Raw genomic sequence first — 13,374 nt, 5'->3', positions numbered from 1 at the left:
ATATTCTGAGTGGTTTTCAATGGGGGTCAGTCAGGGGAGACATTAGAGAAGGTGTTTTGAGTCAGCACTTGGAAGAGGCGAGGAAGGATGTGCTATGCATACTTGGGGAAAGAGTGCTTCAGGCAGTGGTGTTGGTGGAGCAGGAGGATGTCAGTGTGGCTGGAGTGAGGTGAGGGGAGTAGACAGGGGCAGATAGATAAAAAGGTGGGGTGAAGGTGGTGAAGCATCCTGTAGGGTTGGTTGGGCCATTGAAACAGCCTTGACTTTAGAGCCAGTTAAGGTGTGAAGCCTCTGAGGGTTCCCAGCTAAGGGTCACTATCTGATTTATGTTTTACATGGGTCATCTGCTGGCTGTGTGAGAACAGACTTTAGGAGTGTTGGGTCGGACTCAGGGAAATCAATCCAAAGGTGACTGTGGTAATCTGGTTTGAGAGATGATGGAGAGTTGGAAAAGAGCAGTAGCAGTGGAGGTGACTGGATTCTTAATATATTTTCAAAGTGGAGCCAGTAGGATTTATTGATGGGTTGAATATGGGGTGTGGTAGAAAGGGAGGAGTCAAGGATGAGTCCAAGGATTTTAGTCTGAGGGGTTGGAAGTATGAGGCTGCTCTAATGGAGAAGACTGTGATTCATGAAACAGGTTTGGGTGGGGGAGTGTCACGGACTGAATGTGTCCCCTCCCACCAAATTTGTGTTACTCCTTGATGTGATGACATTAGTATATGGGGGTCTTTGAGAGGTAATTAGGTTTAGATAAGGTCACGAGAGTGTACCCCTCATGAATGGGATTAGTACCCTTCTAAGACTCATGAGAGAGCTGGCTAACCCTCTCTGCTCTCCACCATGTGAAGATACGAGAAGTTGGCAGTCTGCATCCTGGCAGAGTGTTCTCACTAGATACTGAATCTGCTAGTGCTTTGATATTGGACTTCCAGCCTTCAGACTGAGAGAAATAAATTTCTGTTGTTTTTAAGCCATCGGTCTATGGTATTTTGTTATAGCAGTCCAAACAGGCAAAGACAGGGTGGATCCGGAGTTCAGCTTTGAATATGACAGTTTGAGGTGTTTAACAGACATTGATTGGAGATACGAACCCAGCAATTGGAACTTAGGGGAAAGAGGTCTTTACAGATTTGGAAGTACAGTAAGTCCCCTACATAAGAACCTTTAAGTTGCAAACTTTCAAAGATGTCAACGTGCATTCCATCAACATCAGGCATTAGTGAAATTACAGCTTGCCCTCTGTTTTAGTAGGCTAATTTTGTTGGACTTATGAACATGCTCTTACAACGGGACTCATTTGTATGTAGACTTACTGTATAAAGATCATCCAGGAAGGGGGTGAAGTTAGAGAAGACTTGCACCGACATGTGAGGATTGGAGACATAAGAAGAAGCAAAGGAGGCTTAGAAGGACTGGGCACTGATGGCGGGGTGTGATGTCTTCGAAGCCAAATGAGGATATCTTTCAAGGGAGAAGTGTGATCCGCTGGGTCAAATCTAAAATTACATCTCCATGTAAAACTGTAGTAATTATTGAAAACTTATGTTTGTTCTTTAGGTTTTGTCTTATTTACCTCTCAAGGTATACAGAATTAAGTATAAGTGCCCCATTCTTTTCTTCCTGCTCCTTGGGGGGTAGCATTGTTAATAGTCTGGGTAACCTTCCAGATGTGTATAATTATATACATGATCTAAGTACCTATATCTGTAAAGTTTTGTCGTAACAAAATGTTTCAAATATTCAAATATCCCACTATTAGATCCTGATATACCGTATTAAGGAAATATGACCGCTCTTCTGTATGAATTAAAATTTATCTTTACTTCCTTTTTTTTTTTTTTTTTAACAGTTCCACCATTCTTATTTTTCTGTGTGTACGTCCACCTTCTTGCTTGCGTGTGTTCTCTCTCTCCTTTCAGGCTCTTCTACCCTGCTCAAGGCTGTGCTGTATTTTTCAGACTGCTGCGGTAACAGCAGCAGTGGGGGGCCTGTTCCCAGCTGGGTCCTGGGAGAGCTGCAGAAGTACTATGCAGAAAACAGCAGCCTCCGCAAGGAATACGGGAAGCTTGCTGGTGGAAGTAGCCTTGGGGAGGCCCAGGATTCCATTTGGCGTGCTCAGGAATGCCAGTGGGAGGATCGTGGTCTAGGGGAGGTCTGAGGTGTCCTTCGTCTTTGCCTCAGACCTTAGCTCTGCTGCTAACTGGTCTTGGCACGTCACACCTCAGTTTTCTTCTACGGGCTGGAGAGATCAGTTTCTGCCTTAAAAGGGTGTGAGGTTTGTAGGCTGTCACATATATAAATAAAGTGTCTAAGAGGGCCTATCACATAGTATTAATGAGTACCAGTTACATTCATTCTTTCCCCTAGGTCTTTCTCATCTTTTTCCTGTTTTACTGTTAAGGTAATTGGTGGATGAAAAAGGCTTGCTGGTTTATCATCTAAGTAAATATATTCTGGTTATCTAGAAAGGAATACAGAATTTAAAAAATTTTAATACATGAAGTAGTTGAACCAAGACTAGAATTCTACTAGTTTTTTGGTTTTATTTTTGTTTTTGTAAATCCAGGTTTCTTACCCAGTAAGCTTTTAAGTTTCACTGTGAACAGGTTCACTGTCAAGCTCACTTTCAGAGGTTTGTAGGTCTCAAAAAAACAACCTCATAATCTGGTCTGTCTTACTTCTACTGTGCCCTACCTATGCTGTTCTCCTGCCTCAGCGAAGAGTAACAGTTCAGAAGGCCCATCTCAGCATCAGATGGTGTGGTCTCCATTGTTAAAAACATCATTTGACTAATGCCACCAGCTATGGTTTGTGAAAACAGGTCCCTAATTTTGGTGGTGAAATGAAGGAGTTGAAAATGAAGAGGTGAGAAAAATAGCTTCATTTGTTTTGTCACTGAAGACAAGTGGTCAGTCCTGCAGGGGCTTCCCAGATGGCGCTAGTGATAAAGAACCCGCCTGCCAATGCAGGAGACTTAGGAGATGTGGGTTCGATCCTTGGGTTGGGAAGATCCTGTGAGGAGAAAATGGCAAGCCACTCAGCTATTCTTGCCTGGAAAATTCCATGGACTGAGAAGCCCGGTGGGCTACAGTCCATGGGGTCGAAAAGAGTCAGACGTGACTAAAGTGACGTAGCATGCACAGTGAGTCCTGCAAAGCCAAGTATTCGCTGTGACTCCTTGGCCACTGCAGTGGAGGGTGTGGCTGAGTCAGGACTGCCCAGCATCCCAGAGGCATGGTCACTGGTTGCCCATTTGTGCTTCTCAGGCTGGTCACCCCGCTTGGTAAGGGGTAAGAACCATTGGTTCTTGTATTTGTAATAACCATCTTTTTTGACACCTGGGTAGTCTAGGGAGGGTTGGGGGAAGAATAAAAATAAATGAATGCTTGGTAATAAACTTTAAAAAGAATTGAATAGCTATTGACGTTTTCAGTGGATCCTGAGTTAAGTCGATGAGCTAGTCTGTTGCTGATTGTTCAGAACCAGGGTTTGATCATGGGAATCACACAGGCATTCGTAAAGCAGAGGAGGTTGCTCGTTGGCCAAAGTGGGCTAAGTGTTTTCCATCTCCTAGTCCTTGGTCCCCCAAACTCTGCTGCTTCTGTCCGTCAGAAAGAGACCACTGGCTCCTTCTCCATTTCTCCAAAGCTCCTTATTCAGGAGTGGAAGATTAGTGTTCACTGGCTTCCTTTTCAGTTCCTCTTAGAGAAGATTCTTGCTTTTTATTGGTTCAACTGCTTTATGTTTCTTAGGAGGTGAATTTTCGTCCCCTCTAGGAATGAAGCCATATATTAATGGCCAACTGTTTAAGATTAGTATGAAATTGTCTCTGATGCATAACCTGCACAACGAAACATTGCAAAACATAACACATCCAGTAGCCAAAGCTGATTATATAAAGGAAGACTTGTATCCTTTTCATGACTGGCATTTGCTTTTTTCTCACTTCTTCTGATGAGATGATCACAGACGGAACTTTAAGAAATAGCCTGTGTAGCAAAACATTTTTCACATAAGTAGTAACAATATTTTTGTTTAGTACAGTCTCCCAAGGCAAAAAGAAATAAAAGCAAAAATAAACAAATGGGACTTATTCAAACTTACAAGCTTTTGCACCACAAAGGAAATCATAAAAGGGAAAGACCGCTTATGGAATAGGAGAAAATATTTGCAAACGATGTGACCAGCAAGAGCTTAATTTCCAAAATATACAAACAGCTTATACAACTCAGCATCAAAAAAACCAAACAGCCACAAATTAAAAAATTGGCAGAAGACCTAAACAGACATTTCTCCAAAGAAGATGTACAGGTGGCCAACAGACACGTGAAAAGGTGCTCAGCATAGCTACTTATTAGAGAAATGCAAATGAAAAAGAAAATGAAATATCACCTCACACCGGTCAGAATGGCCATCATCAAAAAGTGAACAAATAATAAATGCTAGACAGAGTGTGTAGAAAAAGGAACTCTCCTACGTTGCACCAATATAAATTGGTGCAGTCATTATGGAAAACAGTCTGGAGGTTCCTTAAAAAACTAAAAATTTGAAAAGATACGTGCACTCCAATGTTCTTAGCAACACTATTTACAGTAGGCAAGATGTGGAAGCAACCTAATTGTCCGCTGACAGATGAATGAATAAAGACGTGGGGTGTGTGTGTGTGTGTGTGTGTGTGTGTGTGTGTGTGAGTGAGTGTGAATATTGTTGTTGTTCAGTTGCTCAGTCGTGTCCGACTCTTTGCAACTCCATGGATTGCAGCACGCCAGGCTTCCCTGTCCTTCACCATCTCCTGGAGCTTGCTCAGACTTTGTCCATCGAGTTGGTGATGGCCTCCAACCATCTTGTTCTCTGTCGCCTCCTTCTCCTCCTGCTTCAGTCGTTCCCAGTATCAGGGTCTTTTCTAATGAGTCAGCTCTTCGCATCAGGTGGCCAAAGTTTGGAGATTTAGCTTCAGCATCAGCCCTTCTAATTAATGTTCAGGATTGATTTCCTTTAGGATCATCTGGTTTGATCTCCTTGTAGTCCAAGGGACTCTCAAGAGTCTTCTCCACCACCATGTGAATATTACTCAGCCATAAAAAAGAATGAAATAATTATATCTGTAGCAACATGGATGGACCTAGACATTATCATATTAAGTGAAGTAAGTCAGACAAATATTATATCACCTATATATGGAATCTAAAAGATAGTACAAATGAACCTATTTACAAAACAAATAGACTCACAACATAGAAAACAAACTTATGATTATCAAAGAGGAAGGTGGGGGAGGGATAAACTAGGAATATGGGATTAGCAGATACTTACTACAGTGTATAAAGTAGATAAACAAGGACCTACTGTATAGCACAAGAAACTATATTCAATATTTTGTAATAGCCTATGATGGAAAAGAGTAAAAAAGAAAGAATATATCCCTGAATCACTTTGCTATACACCCGAAACTAAGAAAATATTATAAACCAGTTATACTTCAATAAAAAAGAAATAGCTTATGTAGGAAATTCTTTTGTTATGGTCTGCTTTAGAAAACAAAAATACTGCATGAAGTCAGGCTAAGCAATATGTGCCACTGTGGAGCATTTTTATTTCTTCAAGGATGACGATATTAGAGGATTAAATCAACTTTTTTATGGAAAAAAATGGTAGCAAGTGTAGGAGTGCATCTGCTTGGATAATTATAAGGGAAGATGTGACACGTGATCTTTACTTGTGGACTTTTAAGGGAATTTTACTGAAGGCTTGTTGAATTCTTCAAACGACATCCAGTACTTGTTGCTCTGTGCTGAGGAGACAAAAGTGAGTGAGCCGCAGCTTATCTCCCTGGGGCTCACAGATCATCAGTGCCAGCACAGAGATCCCTGTTCCTTCAGCACAGAAAAGGGATCAATAAATTACGTCTGGGCAGGTTTTAGAAAAAGTAGGAAAGAGGGGTGACATCCTCTCTCAGGGCCATACGGTTCTGCATCTGAAGAATCTGAGCCACATCCGGAGCGTTTCATTCATGACTTCCTTGGGAAAGCTCAATGATAGGGATTTGTTGTCTCTGTAAAGCTGCAGGGCTAGGAGAATTTAATTTACTCATGAAATGTAAAAATTAAGGTATGGGACTTCCCTTGTGGCTCAGATGGTAAAGAATCTGCCTGCCGATGTAGGAGACCCGAGTTCGATCCCTGGGTCAGGAAGATCCCCCGGAGGAGGGCATGGCAACCCAACCAGAGTTCTTGCCTGGAGAATCCCATGGACAGAGGAGCCTGGCAGGCTATATAGTCTGTAAGGTTGCAAAGAGTCGGACATGACTGAGCTACTGACACTTTCTTTGTAGGGAGTGCACAAACCTTCAGTGAATTGCTGGGTGAGTTTTTCCCTATGTGTGCACCTGTGTAGCCATAGAAAATCTTCCATCCTTTCTGCTGCTTTCCTCTTGTCCTCTTTCAGAGAAGATCCCTCCCATCGTACCTCTGTCACTGTGGCTGAGTTTTATCTGTTTTGAACCTCACAAACATGGAGTCATACAGTATGTCCTCTTTCATATTGGTGGTCTAATGCTGAGCCTCCCACGTTGTTGTGAGTAGCAGTAGTTCATTCTTCTCCTCTGTGCGTGGTCTTCCATTGTGTGAACATACTTCTGCTTACTGACGTGACTATTGACAGACATTCGGTTTTCCAGTTGTTGGCTGTTGAGAATAATGGTGCTGTGAGCATTCTTGTATATGCTCTTGACACGTACACATGCATTTCTGCCAAATGTGTTCTTAGGCATAGGATTGCTGGCTTGTCCAGCCTTCATGGAGTCTGTTAAAGTGGTTGTTCAGGTTTACATCCCTGCCAGCCGTGTGTGATGCCAGCGCTTTTTAACCCTGTTAGGACTTGCTGTACCCACTCCAGTGTTCTTGCCTGGAGAATCCCAGGATGGGGGAGCCTCGTGGGCTGCCGTCTATGGGGTCGCACAGAGTCGGACACGACTGAAGCGACTTAGCAGCAGCAGCAGCAGGACTTGCTGTGTTCCCTGCCGTAGTGAGCAGCACGACTGTCCCCTCAGACACCAAAGCTGGAAACCTTCCTGCCTCTTTAAGATTCTTTTCTTTTGCCTTATCTAGGTAGATCATCAGCAGGAATGGCCAGTCTTCTGAAATGTCCCAGGAATTTGTTTTCTTTTTTCAGTCCCCAGATGTCATGAAGTGGAGAACTGAACTTCAGCAGTAATAATTTTGAGGGACTCATTAGGATTGCATAGAATCTCCATTTTGTGTGTGTGTGCTTTGAATGTGGTCATAGTGATTGAAGATGGCATGTTGTATTTTGGAACTTCCCAGATTCTGCTTAATGGCCAATAGGTAGTAGGGAACTGAAGCTTATGGTTGCAAAATGAGCGTGCACACATACACTGCCAAATTAGGTGCATACCAGACGGATGAATAACATGCTAATTATTATTATTATTCTACCTTGGAGAATGTCTGGTAGAGTTATAGCTTCAGGCACTATGTAAGACTTAGCTTTTTAAGCTGGCAAAACATTGATTACTATTTTTAGTTCAACTTCTACCCTTAAAAAATTGGATAGTATATTCCTTGCTACTCCTGGATGGTTTTATGTATTTTAATTAATGTTATCTTATTGCATTTGTGCCCTGGGGCTGCTTCAGTGAAAGATGTAATTTCAGAAGGTTGATGAAATTAGATAGGTTTGACTGGGAAGACCCTGTTATTTATATTTATGGTTATAAAATATTTCTATGTATGGAATATTTATGTTTATCTATGTGTACATACAACTATGTATGACATTTCTGTGCTATAAGCACAGTGTTCTAAATCCATTTGTAATTCAGACCAGTAGAGTAGCTCTAGTTTAGTGGTGATTTTGTTGTTAAACATGTCTTTACATTTTCCCTTTAGAATCCCATTATGCAATGATATGTAAAGAAATGAACGTGATTCTATAAATCAAGCGCACACAACCCTCTCAGCTTTGTTACTTTGTAGTCAAACCTCACAGATTCTTGATTGAATTGGCTTGAGGTACGTGACCAGGTGGAAATCAGCCTTATTTGGGTCTAAACAAGTAGCCAATTATGGAGCATGGAAAATATATTTTATGTCATTTGTCAGAGCTGAATGCAATTAGTTTTGCAATAACGTGAAAGGCAGTTCTCTGAGGAAAAAAAGTATATATATAGAGAGAGAGAGTGAGGCCTGAAATAAGACACAGTCAATAAAGAGAAAGGCTATAATATACTGTTTATTACCATCAAATGCCAAGCAGAGTTTCTTGTTTAGTGGGAGTTAAGAATTAACATATAAGATGTCACAAAGCTGTTGAACAGTAATTACACAGTATTTTTCCTACCTGAAAGGTTCAGGTCCTGAAATCCTCTTGATGGTAGACCTTGAGGTTGCAAAATTTAAAATCCTAGGAGGATGGGCGGAGTCAGGAGTATAAAGATACTAAGTGAATCTCAGAGACTTTGTACACAAATTTTTTTAAGTTTCTCTGAAATGAAACAGGCACGTGCACTTTGGAAACCTCATGCACAGTTTCATTGTAATAGTATGTATTCCTTTTGCTGTGTGACAGATAGTGACCATATTAAGAGTTTATTTTATCCAGGGGCTAGTCTCCTATCCAGAGTCAGTGCTCTCCCTCCTTCCCCCTCTCCCTCCCTTTCTTTTTTCCCCTCCTTTTCTTCCTTCCACAACCCCCATTCAGTTATTTCCTGATCCTACTAGGTAGTGTTTTAGGCTTTGGGAACACATTGAAACAAACTCTCTGCCCTCAATAAGATAATACTGAAGTGGCGGTAGGCAGGTAAGTGCTTCAGGGTTGGGTTTTCTTGAAGTAGGTGCTGATTTGGAGGTTGGGGAACAAGGTGTGGACTTGGGATCAACACAGTGAACAGAAGGGGGTGGAAACAGGATTGGGCAGAGGAAGAGGTTGAGCTGCGGTGCAGGTTTGGCAGAGCCTACACCGGCCTGCCTGAGAACCCTGGAGTGACATGGATTGCCTGACAGGTTGAGGCACTCAGCGATGAACTCACTGCCTTCAGGTGTGTTACCTGGTGTGGCTGCCCCGAAGGGGTGTGGCCTCCGGCCGGATGTTCTCTGGTCACTGAGGAGCTGGGCCCTGGAGTGCTTCTGCCTGCAGCTGCTCTGCAGGTCTTAGCAGTGGCTCTCCCAGTCTGTCACAGTAAGTAAAGTTTCCGGAGGTGACACAATGGTGGAGAAAGACAAGAGTTGGTGAGGGGAGTGGGAGTGTTGGAGGGAGGAGAAGGCCTTATGGAGGCATTGAAACAGACATCGGAAAGAACTGATGGCACCGGAGCAGAGCAGAGAGGCTGCAGGAAGAGCCATCACAGGGGCCTGAGACATGCGCCTGGCCTACTGGGGGGAACGTCAAGGGGGCCAGGGTGTGAGTCGGGGCACAGTCATGTGGGACCTTTGTGCCATTGCGCGGAGTTCACCTTTCATGCTGCGTGAAATAGTGTATTAGTTTGCTTGGGCTGCTCTAATAGAGTACCGCATACTGGGTGGAAGAACAACAGAAATGTATTGGTTCATGGTTCTGGATGTCATGAGTCCATCAGGGTCCTGCAGGGTTGGTTCCTTCTGATGGTGGTGTGAGAGTCTGTGCTGCATCTCTCTCCTAGCTTTTGGTTGTTTGCTGGCATATTTGGTGTTCCTTGGCTTGCAGGTCTCAACCCACACCTTCCTGTGGGGTTCTCCCTATGTGTGTGTCTTTGTGTCCAAATTTCCCCTTCTTATGTGGACACCCGGAGAAGGCAATGGCGGCCCACTCCAGTACTCTTGCCTGGAAAATCCCATGGACGGAGGAGCCTGGTAGGCTGCAGTCCATGGGGTCGGGAAGAGTCGGACTTGACTGAGTGACTTCACTTTCACTTTTCACTTTCATGCATTGGAGAAGGAAATGGCAACCCACTCCAGTGTTCTTGCCTGGAGAATCCCAGGAGCGGGGGAGCCTGGTGGGCTGCGGTCTATGGGGTCGCACAGAGTTGGACACAACTGAAGCGACTCAGCAGCAGCAGCAGCAGCATGTGGACACCAGTCATATTGGTTTAGGGTCCACCCTAATGACCTCATCTTAACTGATAAATCTGCAATGACTGTCTTTCCAAATAAGGTCATGTTCTGAGGTATTGGGGGGTTAGGATGTCAACATGTGAATTCGTGGGGTGGGGTGGGGGGAACACTCCAACCCATAGCAGGTGGGAAGCCCTTAGAGGATTTTGAACAGGTTAATAATGTAATAATCAAACTTATGTTTTACAAATGGTCACTCTTTTGTGGAGATGAGAATGAAGAGAGGAAGCAGAGGCATTACTATAATCAAGGCAGGAGATGCTGTTCACTGTGTCGGGTGCTAGAGAGGGTGGTAGTGATTTGTGAGGTTTAAGATATACTAAGGTAGAGCTGTTATCCCAGTAGATTAGCTGCGGTGAGGAGGAAGGAGAGAGAGAAAGAGGAAACAAATGAAGAGGCAAGGATGACTCCTCAGCACCTGGAAGAATGGAGTTGCCGTTTGCTGAAATGGGCAAGGTTTTGCAAGGAGCCAGTTAGGTGGTAACAGTAGGAGTCTGATTTAGGACTTAAGTTTGTGATGCCTGTTAAACATGCACGTAGAGAGGTTGAGCAGGCAATTGGATGTATGAGAGATTCTGGAATCCAGAGTTCAAAGATGAAAGGGACCAGCAGGGACAACCCTGGAAAGAGGAGTCAGTGAGGTAGGAAGTGAACCCAAAGAAAGAGGGCAGAGGGGTTTCAGAAGGCATGTAATGAATGTGTTTTAAAAGTAATCTTCCAGTAGAATAAGAAACAGCTTGACCTCTGGCTTTGGCAACATGGAGGCCATTGGTGACTTTGACAAGAGCAGTTCTGATAGAATGACAGCAATGAAAGCCGGTTAGAGTGAACTCGGAAGAGACAAAGTAGAGACTAGAGACAGGCAGCTTTTAATTTTATGACTAGCTTGCTGGAGGTGAGGGCCCATGTTCACAGCAGAGGTGAAGAGTAACTAGGATGCTAGAAATGGGAAAACCTTTGTGTAATCATCTTAGGATGGAGGTCAGGTATTGTACTTCTTAGGCTCCCTCCTCTTTTCTTTCATAGGGTTGTTTAGTCTTAACTCTTCTCAGAAATAGCAACTTCATGGCACAGTATGTAATGTTACCGCCTTTCAGACAAGTTTTAGCTCCTTTCCTCCTAACAGGATATGTAGTAATACTCAGTTCTTGAGGGTTGAGTAAGGCAGTGTTAAGGTTATATAGGCTTAGTCATGAATTTTTTCAAGGGAAGAAAAATTTGACCTAAAAGGAAATTTATCTGGAATTCATTTGCTTGAATAAAGAAAATGAAGAAATTATACATAATTAGTCCACAGGATAATTTACCTCCAAAAACAATTTTAGTAGCATCTCAATTTTCTCCTTTGCATATCTTAAAATCAAGAATTAGGAGCAAAGTATAATTAACGTACTTGAATTTTATCTCATCTTCCCAGTCTGCCAAGGTAAGGGAGCAGAAGATCTAAAAGGGCAACTCAGAGTGGAGTTAAACCGAAGGACCTTGGGTGTTGCTCCAGCTCCCTCAATGGCTCAGTGAAAATATTCGGAAAAGCTCTGTCCCCTTGCTGGGAATTGAATGTAGGTGAAAGTGTGAACTTAAACTTTCAGAGAGACTGGCACAATTTCAGAACCAAAGGAGACATTAAATGCTTTGTTTCTATAAGGCCAAATTAGGTCTGAATCTTTTAAACACAAATGAGAGAATTAAATTTGATCATTGATGTCTTCCCTCCTTTGAGGGGCACACCTATTAGCTATTCACTCGTAGAATCTGCACATGTGATTATTTTGTGAGATAAAAGGGATTTTTTTTTTTCTTTCAAGGATTTATTCCCTTCTACTGAGTTCACAGAGGAAAAAAAAAAGAGGGAAGTCGAATTAAACTGAGCTTTAGATATAATAAAAGGGAAGTTTTTCCTCATGAGGCTCATCTCTAGATCTTGGTCTCCACGGGATTTATTTATAAATCAACTGCCTTGTAGATGGTCAAGGTGTGGGAAAGGGAGGGTGATCAAGAAACTTGATGGGGGGGCCACTTGATCTGTTGGAAGATAAAAGAAAACACCTGGGCAAGTTTCACTCTACTTTTAAAGACCCTCAAACAAGAAAACCAGCACAATCCCACCATTCTGCAGGCTTGCTTAGGCTTGTTCAAAACCTGTGGTACCATGGCGTTCAAAAGCAGTTGTGTCCTTGTGGGAGATGGTGAGGTGGAGACAGGCATGCAGCTTTATACAGATTCACAGACCCACACCTTTACCTTGAGACAAACAATCTCTCAGGTTGTTGTCCTTTCCTCTCATTACTGTGTTCTTGCAACTTTCCTTCTTGTCTTATCTGAGATTGGACTCTTAAATTCAGCAATGAAATTTAGATGGGAAAGAAGGCGGAGGATTAGTTGGGTGGTGTTTCTATTAAATCCTGTAATGAGTTAACATTATGGAATACTGTTTTGTCTTCTTTCCCCTGAGGCTGTAAAATATTGTCATTTCCAAGATAAGAAAAATTCACAGGCTGCTGTCTTTCCTTTTTCTGAATTCGTATATAATCTTTTACTTTTAACCCTTTGCGGCTCTTTTGGATGCCAGTGTATGTCTGCTATGGGAAATTTTAAATACAGCCAGCTGTGTTAAATATTCATAGAATCGATTTGCACTTGTTTAAAGTCTTCAGTGATTTATCTTCAGAGAGTGTTAATATGGCAGTAATTCTGCGTTACATTTCTTGCACCAACATTTAATTGATACTATATTTCACGAGGATTATTATAAGTTTATTGCTGTAGTATTCAGAGATGTGGTTCTGTGCTGGTAATTCAGAGGAATAGGATTCCTGAATCTCTTGTTTCCTTTTTAATTGTGTGTGCTTTTGAGCTGACGAGTTTGAGAAGGACCGTTAACTGTGTAAAAGACGTTATGGACAAAAACCATTTTGGTGGAGTAGACCTGGGGGTACTTGGCTTGTGGATGTCGTTGTATGAGTATTTTTCTTTAAAATGATGGTAAATTTAATCTATATTCTTTTTCAAAATGACATAGAAATTGATAAAATCTATTTAGTGGGAATTAGCAGTAACTTTTCTTTTTAACTAAGGTAACTGGGATATCTCAGGCTGGGTGGCAGCTATTGTATTGCTTTTTAAAGCATGTTGATTTACATTGTTATTCTCTTCTAGAAACTTCAGTGGTTTTTCTAGCCACGGCAGTGGCACCCCACTCCAGTACTCTCGCCTGGAAAATCCCATGGACGGAGGAGCCTAGTGGGCTGCAGTCCATGGGGTCGTT

At 42.5% G+C, this 13,374-nt stretch overlaps 1 protein-coding gene across 33 annotated transcripts in view; it reads left to right on the top strand.

Moving 5' to 3' along the window:
- The window catches only part of APBB2 (amyloid beta precursor protein binding family B member 2), a 379,613-nt gene that overhangs the window by 26,074 nt on the left and 340,165 nt on the right, over positions 1-13,374 (top strand). Inside the window, exon 1 of one of the 33 annotated variants that reach the window (XM_060417036.1) lies at positions 9,120-13,310. The exons of the other annotated variants lie outside the window; for them this stretch is intronic. The gene's annotated coding sequence lies outside the window, so the exon portion shown is untranslated. Of the gene's footprint in view, positions 1-9,119; positions 13,311-13,374 lie in introns of those variants that run through there. 33 annotated transcript variants of the gene reach the window in all.

The sequence above is a fragment of the Ovis aries genome, chromosome 6, assembly GCF_016772045.2.
Source record: "Ovis aries strain OAR_USU_Benz2616 breed Rambouillet chromosome 6, ARS-UI_Ramb_v3.0, whole genome shotgun sequence".
Lineage (NCBI taxonomy): Eukaryota > Metazoa > Chordata > Mammalia > Artiodactyla > Bovidae > Ovis > Ovis aries.
This window is presented reverse-complemented; position numbering and strand designations above follow the sequence as displayed.